The sequence below is a fragment of the Paralichthys olivaceus genome, chromosome 5 (assembly GCF_024713975.1).
Source record: "Paralichthys olivaceus isolate ysfri-2021 chromosome 5, ASM2471397v2, whole genome shotgun sequence".
In the NCBI taxonomy this organism is placed as follows: Eukaryota; Metazoa; Chordata; class Actinopteri; order Pleuronectiformes; family Paralichthyidae; genus Paralichthys; species Paralichthys olivaceus.
Genome location: NC_091097.1, coordinates 11,327,061 through 11,343,125, shown reverse-complemented (window position 1 = coordinate 11,343,125; position 16,065 = coordinate 11,327,061). Strand labels below are relative to the sequence as shown.

Here is a 16,065-nt window from a genome sequence, read left to right as displayed (position 1 = left end):
CTCCAGCTTTAAAACAGCTCAATATCTGGGTTCATCAGGGGTCGTTTGTATTTCCATCTATATCTGCTAGCATCATGAGGTGAGTGAGGTTGGGTGGGGGGAGAAGGTGAGTGTAGGGCAAACGTTAGTACACTCGCAAAGGACTCCACAGATACATGTAAGTGCAGGGTGCAGGGGCATGCGAGTGTAAACAGGTACATACTGTATTAGCAGAACCAGTGAGCACACGTCTCTAAACTGCAGATGGTAGTTGAGCAAACACATTCGTATGTGGGCTGAAGCACCATAATCATTGATACTAGTCGACAAATAGAGTGTGTGAGGGCATGGCAAATTGTTTAGAGGGTGACAGCAGCAGTAGAGAAAAAGGTCAATGCAGAATCATTCAGAGGAAAAACAAGCAGGATTATGGAACGGTGAAGTTAAATATGCAGCCTTGCACCTGAAAGTTGTAGATCTTTGTGAAACAGTTTGCATGAGGACTCGCTAAAATCTCTTTAATGTGAATAAATACCGCACCACCCTCAAGGCGATTGTATGATTACGGTTTGCAGGAAGTCGATTTGCCCGGTAGCCAGTGTTTACGAGATATCTTTGATGCCGAGTAGCCAAGCAAAGCGTCTTTTTAGCGCTACAAGGAGAAACGCAGGGACTTTGTGTCTATGTTTTGTTGTGATGATGAATTTGCAGAGCCCCGTAACACAGACTCTGTCACTTGCCAAGTTTGTAGTAACATGAAAGCCACTCTGCGGATACCCTAAAAAAAAACGTGTTTTATCGCTTTGTTTTTGTCTTGCTGCCGCTTGTGCAGAAACACAGCTTTGCAGAGAATCACAAAACGAAATCAGTATGGAGGTACATGCCAGACTACGGCAAAAAATTGATTTCGGGGGCAGACAATTGGGTTAACCCTTTCTTCAATTCTCCCTATAATTCATCTACGATAATCTATTTAGCATGATTACATGACAGCTGCAATAATTTGAGTACTGGCTTAATCTGGTCATAATTACATTAGTGTAAAGTGCAGTTGTTCTGTAATGCTGAAGGTTAGTGTTTCCATGTGAGTCTCTGAACATAAAGAGATTTCAGACATCCACACCTGTATAACACAACACAATGTTACACAGCTCATCCAAAGAACCAACAACAATACTGATAGGGTCAAAGCTAATGTCCTATCTTGTCATGTCAAAGCAGTGCTTCCTATTAATTATCTAGACTATAGAGGTTCTCCATATTGTATTATGGCCTGCCACAGTTTCAGTACGACCCCAGTTTTTCTACTTAGTCGTGCAATCACCCTGTGCCACTGCACTCTACTTTATTACATTTGTCGACGGACAACTACAGTGTAAGTTGTACTCAGTTGTACTAATTTTTTTATTCTGTTGCCTTTTTTTTTTATATTTTTTATTCTCTTTTCTACCTCATTCTTACCTGCCTGCTGCTGTAACAACTGAATTTCCCCAGTGTGCGGATCAATAGTTTCATCTTATTTGTTTTTATAATATAAAAGATCTTTCATGTAGTGTTTTGCTCAATTTATTTATTTGCTGTGTGCTTGTTTGCACTATCGTCCATAAAGTTGCAATTTCTGGATCCACGTATTTATTTGGATCTGCACTAAAATTTGATGGGTTCTTTCCTGACCCATATCTCATCCTTATACCAAGTTTCATGGTAATCTGTCCAGTACTTTTTCTGTAATCCTGCTAATTTAAGACAGACAGACAGACAAAATAAATTCAAATATGACGTCCTTGGCAGAGGTAAGATGACATAAAACATTTGTTTTTATTATATTTCCTACAAAATGGAAGTTGCCCAAAGATCATCCCTGTCTCCAGTTATTCATCTTATACACTACAGTATATACAGTGTATTATAATGCAGGGCAGAAATGTCAGTAGAATACAGATCACTGCCCTTTGCATTTCTTTGAACTCATATGGTAATTATGACCTGAGCCACGGCCCATGTTCCATGATTAAATAAACACATGGAATAGGAGGTTTAATTTCTGCTGTATTTCATTAAATAAGTGAGGTTACCCTCCAGCACTGTGCTACCACTGCTCTCACTGGAGATACTCTCTGAATCTACAATAGCTTTCAGGAGTATTAGGATGCTGCTGTAGAGTTACATGCCAAGCCTAAGAAACTCATCATTGTCTTTGCTGATGATCTCGTCAATCCACTCAATTGTTTTTACCCTTGTGTACTCCAATCTCCTTGTAGGATTACAGCTCAGACAACACTATGTCTTGTGAACAGAACAAGTTCTGTGAACGGGGGCAACTGAATGACAGCAGAGATTCTCCTCTGTGTAATATCAATATCGGTGGTCCTCTATTACACATTGAATAGGAGGAAAGAGAAGTGTGAAGCCTCTGCTTTTATCTATAATGAGCCTAAACAAACATCTCCAAACAATTGCTCTTCCACAGGCAGCAGAATCAGATGAGACAGCTGTCAGAAAGCATCCATATCCATCCTGAGTGATCTCTAATTAGATAACTACTCTTCTTCCTCTGGCCCTCTATGACAGATACTGCTCAATCATCATACCGATGCAGAACACAGCTCCAGTCCTACTATAGTCTGTGATTCCTGCTGTTACACACTGCACACATCCCAGCATGGTGCTAATACATGCACATAATGTGCTTATGTGTGCAGTGTGTGTGCAGCATGCATGTTCACATGTGCATTCATTCTGTCCACTAATAATGTCCACACATGTGCTGATCCTGCATCTAATGTGTCGTTTCGTAATGTACAGTTGCAGTGTGCTTTTGCTTGGGCAGTTAGGAAAAATATATAAACTGTAAATGCTGCTAGTCCAATAAAAGGGTGAAACCTTCAGTCTATAATAGATGCAATTACCAGTTACACAAATATACAGAGAGCGAGACACACACACACAAACACGGCCTCATAAACACATACCTACATTATTTCGTACACACTGAATTAATCAGCCCCTAGACAAATAGCTGAATAAATACTGTGGAAAACCAGATCAATATTTTGCACTCAATTCATTTGAGTTCACGGAGATGTCAAATTCTGCATAGTTCCACAGCACACTGATTAAACTGGCACCACATTAATACAGTAAATCAATAAAACCAATCTTTCAAATAAATCTAGTTGCATGGACGACTATAGCCAATTGGAGGCCTCGGACACATTAAAATTCCCTTGCTCCAATACTGCATATCTATGTCAGGCAGGCGGCGCGCTGATTTGCTGTGTGGATTCCACAATTTGTGGAATGAAAATGATTAATCCATGAAACAATAACCAGGGTGCCAAGAAGGCACATGGTAATTCTATAATGATCAAAGACTCAATTAAATCCTTTTCCATTCTGTTCCCTAAATGCCTCATGTCTCTAACTGCAAAACAAATACAGTGAGTGTGTGTGTGTGTGTGTGTGTGTGTGTGTGTGTGTGTGTGTAGTGGAGCTGTGAGTTATCAGAGGTTAAGCTGTGGTCTGGCAAGTGTCTCCTGTGGTCAGATGACGTATGACATGTGGTTTATGTTCATACTGTGATGGCGGCAGCAAGTGGTGTGATTGTAATCATTATTGAATTATAAGTGCATTCATATCCTGACAGACCAGCCACTGTGTTTTATTTTATTAGGAAAATGCCCTTCCTGATGCCCGTCCTTTATTTTGTTTTTTGGACAAAATGTATCCTCCTTTGTCCCTGTTTCAGCACTCTACTAAAAATTGCTGCACTGCACTGTATAAGCAAATTAGAAAAAAACTTCACATACCCCCCGAAGGTTTGCTGAGCACGCATTGTCATTTTTAGCAGCACCTTACTTCACAGGGTTCTACACCTGGTTGCTAGCTGTTGACCAGCTTCACTGGAAAACAAGAGGCTTTAATGGTATGGGACTTAATCCTGTATTTATAATGTAAGAAGAAAAAAAAGTGTCTGCAGAGTACTGCTGAGGTTTTTCCTTTTTCCACAGGCTTTATCTGTCTCATACTTGTAAGTCCCAGCTCTGAGGGAGGTCTAAGATGTCCCCAAAATCAGACAGCTGAGAAATCATTCTGCCATCTTGATAGACAATGTGCCTGAAATAATTATTCTAGAGCATATGGACCAATATACCCCTGTTGATGTAACCTGTGATAAAATATTTAGGGTTACACCATAATAGTACAATGTAACATTTGCAATCAATAGGTACTGTAGAAACTGTCTTGAGTTGTCAAGTGTCTTGAAAACGGGTGGAATATTTAGGTAAAGTCCCTCCAGGTTTTAAAACCCTTTTGCGTCTGGTGTCCACACTACTCCAGAGTTTCTCAGACCCCAAAAAACAAAGAGTTTGAAAACTCCAGGGTTGTGTTCTAGTGTGGACAGCCAGAAAAAAAAGACTTGATGCTGTCATCTGAATTTGCTCCCTGATTGGGACTTATTTGTCACGACTTGACAACCAGCCATGAAAAGAATAGAGAACCAATACCAGACCATAACCCATCAGAAAAATATTTTGAAATGATATACAGGTTGGTGTAGGATTCAGTTGTGTTGGCTGGGCTATGTACTTGATCAGGTCATGTCGGGACAAAAAAAACAGAATGCCTGTTGAGTTCGGGTCGAGTTGTGTTACTTTTTCTCTCAAGCAGAAAATTGCAGCCCTAATTCTTCAATGCAACTGATTTCTAACTGCAGTTACAGTTTGATGTTGTGAGGGTAATTACAGTGAACCTCATGGTAAGTCTAAGAAAATCATTTTTTGCCATAGCTGATCCTGATCCCTCAGCAACCAACTGCATTTAAAACAATCTGCTTCCTGTTTCCATGTGTAACACCAAGTGTAGTTAAACAGTCATGTGTCTCTTAACTAGTTTTTTTTTTTATAAAACACAATTTAAATATTTAAAAAAACATTAGTGTGGACATTGCCTTAAATTACCTGATAAAGGATTAATCTCTGTTTCTTTAATGCTGCTATAATAAATGCTTTTATTAACATAGGACTATGCATTGTAAAAATCCACAGAGAATTATCACCTGGCTCTAAGCAGCATGTTAATGTCATTGATCTCAGTGTTTTGGTTTTATATCCTGAAATGTTACAGTTTTGGTGACTGCCACATCATGTCAAGCCATTGCAAGAACCTGTTACAGTGAAAATTAACCCACAGTTATGTACCAACCCAGCACCAAACAACAAGCAGTAAAAGCCAGTGTTCAGCTGATCAACATACTGGAACATATGGCATCTAAAGAGCAGTATAGTTCTCTCAGGAGTTGGTAGAGAAGAAAAAACAGCTGAAAGGAATGTGAACACTTGTCTGTAAAATCATGTAACACATTCACCATCTTATTATCAACATTACACGCTGATATTATTTAATTCTTAAATTAAAACTGCTCTTTAATGAACCCCAAACAAAGTTTTTTAGCTAAAGTTAAGTCTCGTTGGTTTTCGTGCACACCGTCAGAGAGGTGAATCCATGATACCCTGAGTGTGAGTAGTATTTTCCTGTGGTTCGTGTCCATATGTGCAGAGGAGCAGAGGGCATGACGATTGGAGAGGAGCGGCACAGGGTAGTCTCAGGTGAGACATGCATAGTCCCAACATAATTATAATCCTTAATTAATCCACTCCGGATGCTCTCTCTCTCTCTCTCTCTCTCTCTCTCTCTCCCTCTTTCTCTCCTTCTCTATGGGCTTTTTCCATCACGGTGCACCTCCCCCCTTCCCGTCTCATCTGGAATCTACCTTCAGTATGTATATTGCTCTGGGTGTTTTTGCAGCTGTTTATGAATATACGTGCCCTTTCACACCTCTCTCAAGGAGCTCCATATCCCCTACCTCTCCCCTCTCTCTTCCCTCGCTCCTTGTTTCCCTCCGACTCCCATCTTGGCAGACAGACAAACAAACAGCTTCTCTCGGTCCCGGGTTGTTTCTTGGTGTTGCCTCTTCTCCTAGCTAATGGCACGGACACACACACACACACACACACACACACACACACACACAACATGCTTACACAAGTCCAACACCATGTAGTCCAAGGGGAGCGCTGCTGACACAAATACGAACCCACCAGAGCCTTCCTCTGTGGACTGGCTCAGGTGAGTCTCAGGTGAACATCACTGCTTGTCAGGGCCAGACACATATGCACACACACATGGAGTTCCTGTTTATGTACATGTCTCTCCTCATTCTGCTGCTGAGCCAAATATGTTCCATCATACTGAAAAATAGATCCTGTATTGGATGCTTGACTGTGAGGGGTCAGTGGCACAAAGTGGATCATGGGCTGACAAAGGAACACTGGAGTCAGATGAAGGGTCTGAACATGGCACTAAGCTGAAGGTAATGAGGAAGAAGGTGTCACTATTGACACACAGTCTACCAGGTGTGAGGAGGAGTGACGACTACTCCTGCCATTACCACTCAGCCTCCTGCTCCGCGTGTTCTGGCCAGGCCAATTAGAGGGGCTCATTCAGCGCTCCCATCCGCACTCTCAGTCAAGATATCAGAAAAACATAAGGTTAGATTGGACAAGCTATTAGGTCAATTGATCGCTGTTTCTTTTCATCTGTGCGCTACTCCTTTTTTCAGATTGACAGATTGGATGTGGAAAGCTATTCCAATTACCCGAGGATAAAGGTTTAACTCCTTTCTAGTTTTACCCCTATTCTGTTTGGCTCGGACCTTCAGACTCTGCAGTTCGGTTCAGACCACAGGAGTAGGTCTTACTCTTGATGAAATTGAACCTCACTTTGGTTTAGTTTTGGATGGTTCGGACTTCTGGATCAATTACAGGGAGCTGAGGAAGACTCATCAACCGTTAAATAATTTTTAAAAAAAACCAACAGCCAGTGAAGCAGTGGTAGCTCACAAGGAGAGGGCAAAATATCTCTGACGACCAAATCAAAAGCCATAATAATAGTATAGTTGTAATAAAAGCAGTCTATTCCTATATTTTTCTCCATTCAGATGAAAATGCTTTCTGCAACAAGGCGAAGTCAAACGCACGTTTAACTATAAACCAATTAACGTCCTGTATAGGGAGCACACGTGTGATGACAGGATGTGGGTATACCTCATGCAAGGTTCTTTGGTGCGCTCACAAAATCGCAATGCGAATTTAAAAACTGACCACATTAAATGTGAAGACTGTAACAAAAATCTTCCTCCAATCATTCAGTGAAAACACCCTTAGATGAAATGATGGGCAATTTCTCTATCTCTAATGTTATGTGTGAGGTTTTTCTTCCTGTGCCTCCCTTCCCTCTCTTTTTATATAAAATACTTGTTTTGTTGCCTGTACCTCTGAACACGTGTGTCTGGGCATATATCACATCATGTGGTTTGCTTTAGGTACCAAAGGATCATAAGAGGTGTTGGAGTGTTAAAAGCAGCTCTGCCATTATACACCTTTGGCAGGAGCTGTCACATCTGATTTCTTAAAGTGCAATCAGCAGGGTGAGATTATATTGATCTGTGATCATTATTCTCAAGCTCCTTCAAAAATGTGTCTTGGCACGGGTCCTAGAGAACCCATTATATACATGTTAAGAAATAAAAACTGACAAACAGAGAGGCTGATAACGGGTATTTGAAGTTGCCTTTAACAACATGAATAGGAAAATCAGTGCAGTTCAAAAGGGCACTCAAAGGGGGTCATTGCAAATTGCGGTTTGAATTGGCGTTTGAAAGTGCGGAGCGGCAGTTTCGACAACCAAATTCAGAGTCGACATCCCCCTGACGAATCTGTGTAAAATTGAATGAATAGCTGGTGAGGCTGATTGGTCACATTGATTGAGCATCGCTGAGTCTTTTCACTGCTGTACACCCAAGTCGTCTCTCACTCGATAGACACGACCCAAATACACCAGGCACTCAATCCAGTGTGTTGCTACACAGGGCCCATCCAGCTAATTTAACACCCACTCCATTTATGAAAAAGAGTCCTCATCGATTTTTTTCTGTTCATGTGCTCTTGTTGCTCCTGTTCACTTTCTCCATGCTGGCGCCTACACATGCTCAAGGCTGGCAGCGATTGAATTGAATTAGTGTTCGGTAGGTTTAGATTGCAAGATTGGCTTTTCAGAGCCCACACCTCCAGCCTCTCTCCAGATGGAGCAGAGACCAGGAGCATGCAGTTACAGCCCGCTGCGTGCACGACTACATTCACAGAGACCTGCACAGCACAGAGGCCACAAGCTTCAAAATGGATGCACACAGCCGATTGCTTTCACACCTTCATACAAAAGCAAAGACCATTTCTGCTCGTTTTCTCATTGTGTTCCTCCTTCCTTTGTTATTGCACTCTCTTCCATTTCCTTTTCTCCTACTTAACCCTCTAATGCCGATCATTATTGGATGATCATGTTTCCAACATGTAATCTTGCATTTGAGGGGAAACAGCCAACACATCACAGACGACCTTAGAAAACATGGAAGCATATTTTTGATTGCAATAATTAGTCCAACAATAGCAGTTTAAAACCATTTCCAGTGTGTTTTGTCGGCAGTGGTTAAACTCTGAACCACAATAACTGTTATTATAACCATAATGGCTTTCCTGTCAGGACAAGTCTTATCAGACTGGTCACAACCACAGAGCTGTCACTGCCAGGTAAACAGCCCTGCCTGCGAAGGCAAGGAGTAAAGGTGATGTAGGAATAGACAATAAAGAGAGACGTAGCAATTTGACACAACTGAAAAGGGCATTAAAGATGACCAGATACACTGCAACCCACAAGCTACAATGAAGCTACAATAGACAGTTAAAATCTTTCACCCATTTTGATAATAGAATATTCCAATGCATATCCAATTCTGTCGAGAATGTCAGCAAATATTCCATAATGCTGCTCCAAAATTATTGTTGTGTAGGCTGCGACTAGTAGTTGGAAAACAAATTATTTTGAGCTGTGTATCAAAATGAAATAAAAAAAAATAAATAATAATAATCATAATAAATTTAGACTACCAGACACAATTCAATTTCCTTAAAAAAAGAACATTGTTTTCCCCGGATTAGAACTGCCCAAAAAAAATTGAATAAATCAATATGGAATCTGAAGATGATTATTCAAAGTAAATTCCCCTGCTCAGTAGACCATGCAGAAGCGAGGGGTCGGCAGACTGGCTGGTGAGGCCTGCAGTTCTAATCAGATAATTTCATCATCAAAAGGCGAACATGAGATTAAGTTTATCATCAGAATATATTGCAATGCCAGAGTCCTTTGTTCTGTCCGGCTGGTACTAAAGATGCTTATTCCCGGCTGTGTGTGTGTGTGTGTGTGTGTGTGTGTGTGTGTGTGTGTGCGCGCGCGTGCATGTGTGTGTGTTTGTTTTAAGAAAATATCAGCAAACATCTGGACATGCTAAATATGTTGTGGTGCAGCAATTTCAAAACTGCAAAATTATTTGGGGTTTAGTCCAAGAACAAGATGAAGAAAATCGAATGTGCTCTATAATCTGCTGTGTAGTTCAAGTTTATATGTATTCATTTTCCCTCGTGTATTGTGTTCTAAAACCTAACTGGAGCACCTCTTTCCCCGCAGAGACATTTTGCATTGCACTGTGCATAAAAAATGTATAAAATCGAGTTGAGTTAACTGACAGGCAACTTTAATATGGCTCCTCTTTTTGTTATCTATAATGGGTTTTCTGTTTCTTTTTTCAAAAACATTTAGAAATCAGCACTGATAATTTAACAATAGGAACCATAGTTTTACACGTCTGTTGAGATGAAGAACAACGGAGAAAATTGGAGAATTTTTTTTCCACAAGAATGAATCGTGGATATGGTTAATTAATATAGCCATGGTCTCTTCTCCTCCGCCTTTTGAATGATGTTGTTTGTTACCCCAAAGCCAATTGTAACTGTGGAATAATGCGCTGCTACTAAAAACAATGCTCATTTTGATTTCAGATCATTCTGTGCCTGATAAAATATGTCAGCGTCCTCCACAGGTTAAGAACAAATATACGTGTCAAAATTAACAATCCTTTACTTATGTGTATATGTGTCTCTTGCTGCAGTTAACGGCCACGCTGAGAGAAATACTGTGAAAGATAAACACAATTCCAAAATTTGGTGGATGCTATTCTCACATTATTCTTTCACCCAGCAACGATGCAATACATTGAACTGTCCTGTGGGCGTGAGGCACCATAGGTCATTTCATGAAATTCATATCAGTGCTCTTCCTGCTTGTTTTTCTGTTCACATATTCATTTGGTCTGCCCTGTCAAAGAGCTGCAGGGGTTGCATACATATCACACAAAAGAGAGAGCGACAAAAATGCAAAGGAAACACAAGAGTAGTCACTTTGGGAACACGGCACTATTGTTCATAGAAATTGTATGTGTGTATGTTTGTGTACATATCTGTGTCTGTACATGTGTTGGTTGCACATATGTGCTTTCTGTGAGAATGATCGTGTTACTGTTTGAAAAGAGCGTCAGGCAGGTTCTGTGTTGTGCATTTCTCTCACAACTACCTTCACCAGAAAAATATGGCCGCTGAGTCCTGACCACAGTTTTACACAGAGCCTCCCAAAATGCTGAAGTCACACTGAAATAAATCTAATTATGATTAATGGCTTATTAAAAGTCTGACGATCATGCCATGCTAATGTATGACTATTATTCATCAATTGAAAGCCGAGAATAATTTTTCTGATGGTGATGTGACACACAGACAAGGGGGAAATAAATCCTTCTGTCTTCCGGAGGAGAGTGTTTGGCAGTAAACCAATTCCAAGTCTGGCTTCTTGAATGCCCAGATAACGCAATCAGACAGTTGCAATATTGCTGTTTTACCACCTGAAGAATTTGAATTTCATTCAGCCCCTTCAGAACAGTAGACGTGCCAATTTTTCCCCGCGAATTGGCAGGACAAACACAATGCACCCCGGTGGAATGAGGAAAACGGCTTACCAGCCGAAAATAACTGTTTTCAGGGTCTTTCTCGTCTGCGTCCTAAGGTTCAATTTTATCATAATAATACACGAAGACAAAAGGTTTAATTTCCTCTATCATGACTACAATGTTGGTTGTTGGTGCTTTTTTTTATTAGATATCTTATTATTAAATTGGGAATTAGTCAAGCATGTAATAAAATAAGGGCGACTCAGTTTTCAGGTTGTGAACCTTGAAACATTACAGGGTCATTTTAGATTAAATCTGATATATGGAGGGGACAGTTTTTTCCTGTTGTGGTTTTATGCTGTAGGGAAGTGGTGAATATATTTTTCGAACTCATCTAAAGGGTTATTCTTAGGCTATTCTTTAATTGGGATTTAATTTGAGGGGAAATAAACTCTATCTCATTTTGTTTGGGACGTCCTCAAACATTCCTGAGGAACTCCAGGTTCTCCCCAGACCACTCTGAGAACAACTGACCCACAGGTAATGACTTGGATTGGCAGTGTATCAGTGTAGTCTGACACATGGGGGATTGGATTGAGTAGTTCACTCTGAAGCTCCTACACCTTGCTCTTATTATCCTGAGAGTCAATGAGCTTTTTAATGTATTTCTCTGGCGGAGGGAACTTCAGATTAAGAGGAAGAGGGGGAAGATGGAAAAAGTGAGAGGGATGTTTTTGCCAAAATCACATAAGGAGCCAACATCGCAGGATATTTCATCTTCTGATACCACATTATTAATCCAGTAATGAATTTATTCAGCACTTTCTATATTTTTAGCTTTTTTTAAAAAACAATCAGCCTCAGTATATTCCAATGTCACCTGCCTGTTTTTGCCTCCATCATTTACTGGACTTGCAGTCATTTCCCCCAGGCAGTAATTAAAATTGACCAAATCTATTAGTGTGCAGGCCACGGTGCAATGCATAGGCCCCAAAAACAAGGAGTCCCCTTCAAAAAACCCGACTGATTTAGCGCATCCAGGACGTGTTTTAAATATGAGGCGGCTGCTGTTGACGCACTAACTCCGTATCTGTCACAGCACAAAACATCAATAAATACATAAATCGGCTTACACGGCTGCACCTCGGGCTGCAGGCGGTTACTGGAGCAGCCCGCATGCATAGTGCGTGTTTACATGTTATCATGCTCGCTCTCAGATCAGATTTATTAAGGACACATGCCATGGAAACTGCTCGGTTCCTACCTTGATCCCTCCAATCTCCTTCTCCTTGATTGCTCAGTGCGTCTCATTCATTCTCGCTTCCCTCCTCACTTGCCTCCTTCTCCTCTCCTCCTCTGGTTATCACTCGTTTGCTCCTCTCTGGTCCCGTCTTCGTGCAGAGGCATAAGAATTAAAAATTAATAGCCTGCTATCTTAAAGACAAACCAACGAAAAAAAAAAACCGGTAGAGGGGAAAAGATCCACCCGGATTAAAAAATATATATGATAGAGGCAGAGTGTGGAGGGGAAATCCTCACGGACAGAGCAGATTCTCACGAAAATGCGCCCGTGTGGGCATCAAAATAAATAACAGCGACGAAACCATTGTCCTGCTCAGAAACAAGCACAACATGCGAGTTGCAGCAACGTCAAGAGGAGACGTGAAACTGTGCTGGAGCACGAGCAGAAAACGAATTTGTCCGTCCGTCCTTCCCTGACTCGATGCTGAGCAAGTGAGCAAATGAGCCACCGCCGCAAAACGTGCGAAGCAAATCAGACTCTCGGGTGTCTGATGTCTGTCTGTCTGTTCACAGGAACGGATCGCCACTTTCTTTCAAACTGCAGACCACTCACCCTCATGCTGTCTCAAAAACAAAAGCTGCACGGTTTGAAATAACCCGTTGGAATTAGGACAGTCTGCACGGGCCATCTGCGGCGGGATCTCGTGCGTCCTGGCGCACCGAGCGGATCAGTCCTCTATAGTTTCCCTCCTCGTCTGCAGGCAGCGCGCACTCTCATCAGGACCATTCTCACTGTGTTCTCTGCCACTGCAGTTCTGCATCAGGCCTATATACCTACAACCTGGCGCATGCATCAGTGCCTCTCACATACAGTTTGGTGTCCTAAAGACGGGGCCAAGGCACTTTTTATGACCAACTCTACCACTACTTCTGCCCGCCCACGACTTAAATTGCTCCTTGATGGCAGCTTTTTCTTCCAGTTGCCAAACCCAAGTGGTTTTCAAAAGATGGGTTCAGGAACCATCAGAGGTCCTCGAAATGGCCATCTGTGGTCACCTTGCTAAATTATATGTTAGAGTTTAATATCTATGGTTAAATTCCCCAGAAGCACCTGGATGAAGGAAAAATCGAAATTCTACAGGTTAACACGCATCAACCAATACTTGACACATTCCTCCATTCAGTCTGTATTGAGTGATTTCAAGCAGCTCAAGTTGTGTTTTTCATTCAGACACAGCCAATGCTTGTATGCAACCTGTGCATTCACTGCACTAAGAAGTTCCTGAAAAGTAAAAAGTACGTAATAAGAGATTTGGTTATTTTCCATGTAGCATGTTTTGTCTACACAACTGCAGATATATACATTTATGTTTTCTGAACTGATAATTCCCCCTCTGATTAAAAATATTCCTTCACACGACTTTCACAAAATATCTCTGTCCAGATGAGAACCCAAAAACAAACGCTCAAAGTGGCATGCCGGGCCAGTAGGTGGCAATAAAGTCTGCATCAATAATCACTTAAATAACGGCGTTGTAAGCATGCTCAGTGAGCTTATGGTTGTTGGTACTGGTGTGTGTGTGGGTATGCGCGAAGTGAGATGTGACGTCATCATTTCCTAAACCCTCCACGTTACATGTACACAAATCTGCACTTTGACAAGTGTTTATAAAAATCCCATAGTGACTTGAATTGCTGTTCGCGTGTGGGCGAGAGGCCTGAACGCAGAGGAAGAATTTTGTTTTGCAAAATATCTGCATTAGCGTGGACAGAGCCTCATTCAGGCCTCAGGGTTGGACAGTGTGTAATAAAGATTTCCAATTGAAAAACATCCACCAACTACTTTCAGGCAGTTTGCTCAGTGGATTAATGAACAGAGTCGTGATAACATTGTGTGGGACTCATTTGCATGCAACCTTCCAAGAACAACAACTCATGTGTATTATGAGACTTGTGGATTCCTCACTTAAGTGCACCGTCCTGAATTTAAATGCAACTCCATGGGCTTTTAATCTTTTTTTTTCCCATTCGTTTTACAGGGCTGGAGTCAACATGTGTGTCTAATGTCAAAGCAGTGATTCTCAGGAGGACCCAGATAAGCTAACAGTCTGCTGCCCTATGTGTGCAGGCACAGATGGATTTTTCTAAAGATTATTTTTCTGGTTCTGCCACTGACAGACACGTTGCTGAAAACTAAGATTGAGTGCTGCACTGGGCAGAGGGAGTATCATAAATTGGCAGTTCAGGGGCTCTCCAGGATATTCACAGGTGAGAAAAAGAAAAAGGGGGAAATAAGCAGAGGAATACGAGGCTATGAAGAAGTTAAAACCCTTTAGTGGAACATGATGGAGCTGCTACAGCATACATGATGCACCATGGGAGCAGAGAGTGAGTCAGGGGATGGCACACGGCAACAGTTTTGAGCTGGAGTTGGAACTTCAGGCATTCAAAGTACCCGTTACTCCTCAGCCTGCCGAACAACCCACGTAGACAGTGAGCAGTCAGGTTTCTCACTCGCAGTAATCTCTGCTGGAGATATAAATAGAAGCCTGACCTGAAGCCAGTTAAGTCTTGTTACTATATGTTAAAAGTGACTGTGCAGGGTGATGCTGGTATATCATGCTGTCACTGACAAATCAATTATTCACTTTCTCACCGCATATGTGAGTCTTTGGCTCTCTTCTTCAATTAATCGAGCTGTCAAACACATCAAAAGGGTTTGAATAAGGACTTCAAGAATATCTATATGCCTTATTTTATACCATATTATATATATATTGGAAAATACATAGAAGCTACAAATTGGATTTCCTGCATTTCCACTCCATCATATGTTATTTACAGGATAGTTTCACGCTTATTAAATACAGTATACTGTTCCCTGTCACCATCACTGCACACATGAACATGCAGCACTGAGAAGAAGTGCTCTACAGCATTATTGAGATAATACTTATAGTAAAGTACATACACACAGACAAGGTTAAGTAAATGGGAGGATGCATTCACACATTACATGCCCACATTTTCATATCTATTAACATAAGTGCATTTACACAAAAATAGGCTACAAACATAGAAAGGTTTTGATGTTTGACCTATAACAGACATATATTTCTTTCTTCCTTTAAAGCATCACTACGTAACTTTTGAAAGAAAAGATCATACTGTGTATTATTCATCCTACAATTGAAAACTTTAGTTCATATATAATGTGTGATTCATTTTAATACCATAGACTGAATATAAAGATGGACAACATGACATATATCCCAAAGTGAAGCCAAACTATCTTGATCTCCCCTCGGTGGCTAGCTGCAGTATAGGTCAAAAAACTCACCTTCTCCGTGTTAGTGGAAGGGACATGGACCAAACAAAAAGTTTAAAATATATGCTAAATAAATGATGGTTTCAGTATTTTTAGGTACTTCTTATCATAAGGATGTATTGATGGCTTTGGTGACTTGTTTAATGCTATGAAAAAGGGGTGAAACGTCATGATTGACAGCTGAAACTGACTCACGATTGGTCGAGCACATCAGAAGGACGTCACTACTGCAGCTCCATCGCTAATAACGCAGACTCTGGCTCCAATTAACATCATCAGTGCAATATGGCAGCTTGTGTCTGGGATATTTTAACTATGTTCCTGGACAGTGAGAGGAAGTGGACACATGTCATCCATCTTAAAATACAATCTGTATTAAATACACTCAGGGGTTTTGCTGCTATAGTCTCACCTGATCTGATATGTTCAGTAGTTTCTGATATCTAATGTTATAACAACTTTAGATGGACACTGCTGTGTATCTCACATTACCATGTTATCCATTGCATTTTAGACTCCTCTCTGTTTGTGGGGGGAGGGAAATCTAATCTGCCATTAACCTCCAGTTGTCACACAGTGGACATCAACGTCCGTGCATCTTTGTGTATGTTTTCAGGGGAAACTA

General features: G+C 41.1%; 1 protein-coding gene across 4 annotated transcripts in view; it reads right to left on the bottom strand.

The window, feature by feature from the left end:
• The window catches only part of adgrl1a (adhesion G protein-coupled receptor L1a), a 135,883-nt gene that overhangs the window by 83,570 nt on the left and 36,248 nt on the right, over window positions 1-16,065 (bottom strand). For 2 of the 4 annotated variants that reach the window (XM_069524394.1, XM_069524396.1), the window contains exon 1: window positions 12,135-12,914. The exons of 1 other annotated variant lie outside the window; for it this stretch is intronic. The gene's annotated coding sequence lies outside the window, so the exon portion shown is untranslated. Of the gene's footprint in view, window positions 1-12,134; window positions 12,915-16,065 lie in introns of those variants that run through there. One more of the 4 variants, XM_069524393.1, reaches the window with a different exon arrangement.